At 35.8% G+C, this 5,992-nt stretch overlaps 1 long non-coding RNA gene across 1 annotated transcript; it reads left to right on the top strand.

The window, feature by feature from the left end:
• Positions 1–3,798: 3,798 nt before the first annotated feature.
• On the top strand, positions 3,799–4,442 carry LOC143598187 (uncharacterized). The gene is made up of 3 exons (XR_013147065.1): positions 3,799–3,839; positions 3,934–4,085; positions 4,175–4,442. It is a non-coding gene; the product is annotated as an uncharacterized LOC143598187 (long non-coding RNA).
• The last annotated feature ends 1,550 nt before the right edge of the window (positions 4,443–5,992 follow it).

The following is a 5,992-nucleotide window of genomic DNA, read 5'->3' as shown; positions in this document are numbered from 1 at the left end:
AATTTGGCTACTTTAGTGTAATCTTAGGTGGTTAGAATGTTGTTCATGCTAGCTTTCCTTTGATTATGAGACTTTGTTGTTTTGACAAACAAGTTAGTCTATTTTTATCTCTTGATTGAAAACCCATCATGATGATTATTTGCTAGTATTAGGTTGCTTTATTGAAATCTAGTATTTATGTTTAGATTCATGATGTTTGCCATATCATTGCTATTTTGTCATGTTAGTAGAGTGAATTCTTGTCTAGGTAGTTTGTTGGATTGATTGTTTTTCTTGTATTTTTACTTGCTTTGTTTTCATTGTATGCTAGTTTAATTAGTTAAATATTCAAATCAATATTTATTTGTTCGGTTGGTCATTTACAAAGATTTAGTACTAGAAAGTTTCCGTGTCCATGGATTGATACTCGGTTCTTACCGACACTTTATTACAAACGATAGGTACACTTGCCTTTCGTGTGTGGTTTAGTTGTAGGTGAAAACCTATTTTAAAACCCGATTTGTGTGGAACTTTTACTTAAATATTTATATATATATATATATATATATATATATATATATATATATATTCACACACGTCAATTATTAAGCTTGCGTTTGTTATTATCGTTATTATCGTTGTTATGGATGTGAGTAACGGTAAATGAATCGAAATTTCTCTAAAAGAAATTAGTGAACAAGATTAAATTTTTTGCATTAGTGTTTGGAGTTAGAATATATAGCCTAGAGGTTGTAGGAGCTATCTCTTTAACAGTACTTGTGGTCATAAAGCGGGTGTAGAGAATATATGACATGTATTGTTTGATGTAGAAATCATTCTATAATTATGTAAATTGAGATTAAATGAGTATAAATAATAAGTTGTGTAAATTTCTTATTAGTTATTAAGGAAATAGTGATATTCGACATAAGTTGTGCTAGCGTTAATCATGACTTAAGGATAAGTCAGAATTTAAATGAGATAATGTAAGGCCCCGTCACCGGTAGCTCTACTTTGGTGTTGGATTTACTCATAAACGCAGTTCTAAAATCAGAGTTAATTAAAAACTTTCGCGGAATAATATAAACTGTCAACCATCCATTACAAACATCCATAACTTGTCTTTTAAAAGCATAACATAAAACATAGTATCAAAACAACACGAAAAATCTTCAGATGCCAGCCTCTTCAGTATTTCCATGTGTCTCCCTCAAGCTAGTTGTCTCAGTCGATTAGCCTGCGTACATACTAAAAGTCAGCTACGCTGAGTGAGTTCTAGTTAATCAAGCAACATACAATACATTCACATATTTACCTATGCACCCGAAGGTACACGCCTTCCTACTATCTTACATACTTACATACTTGCGTACTTTCATTCATTCTTTCATAATAACATACGTACTTTCATTTCATACACATACGTTTCAAAGAGCCTTACGTCATATAACCTTCGCCGATATTATTAGGGTCGGTCCCCTGCATTCGCCGATATTATTAGGGTCGGTCCCCTGCATTCGCCGATATTATTAGGGTCGGTTCCCTACATTTTCTGACATTATTAGGGTCGGTCCCCTACATTCGCCGACATATTAGGGTCGGTTCCCTACATTCGCCGACGTTATTAGGGTCGGTCCCCTACATTCGCCGACGTTATTAGGGTCGGTCCCCTACATTCGCCGACATTATTAGGGTCGGTTCCCTACATTCTCCGACGTTATTAGGGTCGGTTCCCTCGTTCTATTTGTACCTCTCGTACCTTTCTATACATTCATAATTATAACTTTCATACGTCCATACATTATCTATACATCATACCTTTATACTATCCCTTAATGGCACATGCAATATCCGAAGATCGTTCATGCATCGTCAAGCATTCATTCATACATAAATCATATAGGGCATACACTTACCACTTAAGGTAAGTGTATTAACTAATCACATCGAGTATGCACACAGCCCCGAAAACATAACTAGGAAATGGGGCTAGAAACTCACCTGAACACGATTATGTTCACCGTTAATTGTTATTCCCTTCTTGAGCTATGCACGGATCAACTATCGCTATCTATATTGTGTTTCTAATTCAACTATACCCCACAACGAACGGGGGTCCGGGGGCAGCGCCCCTGGCAGCGGGGTTCTAGGGGCGGCAGCCCCTAGCAGGGTCCAAGGGGCAGAGCCCCTGGCTGGGGTCGAGCTTAAGTTAGCTTTTGGCGAACTTAATATTAAGCGAATTTATCGATAGCGAACTTAAGCGTAGGCGAAATTAATGTTAGGCGAACTTAGTTCTGGCGAACTTAGTCCTGGCGAACTTAGTACTCGGCGAACTTGGTGTCCGGCGAAGTTAGTGTTCAGCGAAGATAGCGTCCAGCGAACTTAGCATGTAGCGAAGTTAGCGTTGAACGAACTTATCGCCAGGCGAAGTTACAGCTTGGCGAACTTGGCTTAGCGAACCTAGCTTGGCGAACTTGTGGCAGCGAAGTTAATCCACAAACGAACTTATCCAGCTGCGAACTTGATCAACAGCGAAGTTGATCAGTTGGCGAACTTGCTTGCAAGCAATCTTAAGCTTGCAGGCGAAGTTGTTCAGTTGCAGCTACAGTTCATCCGAAACCTCTATAATCATCTCAGTTTTATCGTTTAATTCTTGGTTATTATTTTAACCAACCCGCGATTATCCCTTTGGTCATTTTTAATAAGATTCGGCCCGAAAACGCATAAAGGTTGGACCTTTAAGCTAAAACGTTCCAAACTAGATCTTAGGGTTTTCTTTTAATCGAGCCGCACAGGTTTATGGGTTCATTAGGTTCGTTTTATCATCATGTTTCTAACTTTACATTTCATTTACAACCGATCTAGTCCCGTTCTAAGTTTCAAGGCTAAACGTTTATGAAAACTTAAACTTTTTTTTAAAGTAAAACGGCTTACCTTTCGGTCTCGGTTAACTTGCTTATGGACTCTAGATCTTGTGTATGGCTCGTATAGCAAAGATCTACCAAAATCGAATGTTCGCTCAATCTCGCTTTCCCTCTTTCTCTCCCGGCCGTAAGGTGGTTATGTGTGTGTTTGGAGTGTGTAGGCAAATATGGAAAGATGGAATGAGGATTAGGGTTTTAGGATGGTTTAAGGGGTATTTATATCCCTTAAAGCCCATAGACCTAAGGCCCATTACCCTTTAATCCACCATAATTAATCCAAGTCCATGACATTTTCCTTGTTAGTATTAATTACTTATTTAGGCCCAATAACTAAACGCGACTTTATTTTATTAAATATGAAAATTTAGGATGTTACAGAGAATCTATACGACAATTTTTTGAGTAGATGATATAATCAATGAGGTGATTTGATATGAGATTTTTGTCGAAGCATAACAAATTAAAATGTTAATACTTAAAATTTGAGGGTGATAACTGAGATGTAATTGATAGTTATTGGGGGTGTTGAGTTACTTGTGATAAGTTCGTTAATTTAGATGTGATAATCGTGAACATGAGGGATATTGTTCAAATATTAAGGTGTTTAATAATACTTTTATTATATTTGATAGTTTGATGATGTTGTAATATGCGTACGAGAAAATAGCTATCAATTACTCTTGATAATTTGTGAATGTGATAATATGAGTGCGAGATAACCGATTACATAATTAAATAGTAAGTTGTTTAGATGGATTTGTGATAACAGAGTCCCAGTGAGTGAATGATTTGTACTCCATTATGGAAATAAAAATATTTGTAAGTATGTGAACGAATTGAATCAGTAAGTCTTTGTTCGATGTAATTGAATAATTAAGTAATTGAGTCAAATCGAAAATGTTCCCTCACCGGCCGACGCCTTCATCCATTCAATCGGTCAGTTACAATAAACCTCAGGCGAACATCAATTGCTTCTTTAATTGTTTTAATTGTTCCTTCAATTATGTCTTAACATCCTTTTATTTGATAGTTTCACTCATCCGTTGGCAATTCAAACGTGTCTCTCTCTCTCTCTCTTGCTCTCTGGATTCTTAACTCGATTCATATTCAATTATAATCAAAACTACTTGTTGGCTGACATTCTCATGTTCAGGCGATCGTATCATCCTCCGATGAGTCCAGGTTTATGATTCTATGAAAGGTCCTAATACCAGTATTCAATCCTATTTTGGCAATTAATTACCTTTACTGGATTGTGTTCTTCATTCCAGATCATAATATTGTGGTGTTTTGCGGACCCAAAGCAAACCCTAAATCCTCAAATTCAGACGGTGAGGCGTAAAGTGGCTCTTTTAGTCTCAGTAACATCCCTGGTTGAATTTAGAGTTTTAAACTGAGTTCTGGTCTTCTGATATCAATTCTGGGCTATGGCTTCCTTGATTACAGGTATTAGACTTCTTAGATTTGTTAATTCGTTAATTGAAGATTCTTATAGAATTATGGTTTGTTATCATGTTGTGGTTTTGTAATTTTTTTGTTCGATTGCTTAGTCATATATGATTGGGTCTTAATATAAGCTTTCTTTTTACGTAGAGAGACTTATAATAAGCCCTAGGTAGCAGGTTATTACCAACTGTTCTTGATACATGAATATACTATGTGGTTCTCTTCAGTTTAACCAGACTACTAAGGCTCATGAAGCCCTAAAAAAGACATCACAATTGATCCTCGAGATCCCGAGGTTTGTTAGTTACCATTATGATTTTGATGAAACTTTATGTATAAAGTAGCACATGTTAGTTGTTTTTTTTTTTTGTTTCACTATGGTGCAGGCCATTTTAATTATTAATTTTCTTGAAGAATTATCAATTCAACAGATTCGAGCTGTTTTGGATGCATTTAAAAGCTATGAAATCAACATCCTTTTTTTCTTCATCTTTTCGCATTCTTATTACTATGTTGCATCCTTTTAGTTTGACTTTTTATGGTTACGGTTTGTGACCACTATGAATTAGACTTGCTGCTACTTTCTAAATTTTCGAGAGCAAATGGTTTTTTTATAATTAGTAGTAGTTTGTATATAACTGTTAACTTTGATTTCCTTTATTTTGCTTCATACACATGTACTTAGAGCCGAGGGTCTCTCTGGAAGCCACCTCTTCATTCCTTTGGATGGAGGTACGGTGTGCCTACATCCCACCCTCCCCAGACCCTACTTATAGCTTTGCTGTCGGTGGGATTTTACTGGGCATGATTGATTGATTGATTGAAATGGTTTTTTTATAGTTTGTTCTCTAAATATTGTGGTCCCCTATCTTTCATCATTATCATGTTTTTAAGATAATTAATTATTTGTCAAATTTCAGATGAGAAAAGGTTTGGTTTTGAACTCACCATCAGCAACAGCAGCTGCTTTTATTAATCATCAGAAGATGCTGTCTTAAATTTTAATTATTTAACTTTACTTTTAGACAAGTTTGGTAATTGAGGTACAAGTTTCTTATTTAGTTATAAGTAACTTTTTGTAAAACGTTACATAGTGGTTGAAATAAAATAACTTTCGTGATCATAATTTTATTAAAAAGAGGGAACACAAATTAAGGTAAAATATGACCCGTTTGATCACTTTACCCGACCCACCCATTTTGCCATGACATGAACCCAATAAGAAATTTGCAAGTTTTGGTCAATTTCAAGTCAAACATTTATCTAAACATGTCGTGCTATTTAGTTCTTTTCTTAAAAAAGTGTCTTTTTCCCTCAAAAATTAAACTGATTAGTATTTTGTGTTTAAGTTTAGAAGTTAACAGAAGCATCCGAAAATTGGCCATAAATGTTGTATAATCTCTGTTTTTTAGCTTCTGAAACCAAAGGTCGTGCATTGTCACAAATGGACCACAATAGTGTATCGGTAATGAGTGACATATTTCCGGCCTCATGAGCTTCTTTGCTGTTTAAAAGATCGTGAACAGCCGCCAGCTGTGCATCCGATAACAGAGCTTGAAGATCCGCTCCCCTAAATCCTTCTGTCTTTTGAGCTTTTGCTCCTTAAATCACATCTTTAGCCAACGATAACTAATATTCAAAAG

The sequence above is a fragment of the Bidens hawaiensis genome, unplaced genomic scaffold (genome assembly GCF_021521415.1).
Source record: "Bidens hawaiensis isolate Kalapana, Puna unplaced genomic scaffold, B.hawaiensis_p1.1 tig00049768_1, whole genome shotgun sequence".
Taxonomy (NCBI): Eukaryota; Viridiplantae; Streptophyta; class Magnoliopsida; order Asterales; family Asteraceae; genus Bidens; species Bidens hawaiensis.
The sequence above is the reverse complement of the archived record's forward strand: the minus strand, read 5'-3'. Positions and strand labels throughout refer to the sequence as shown.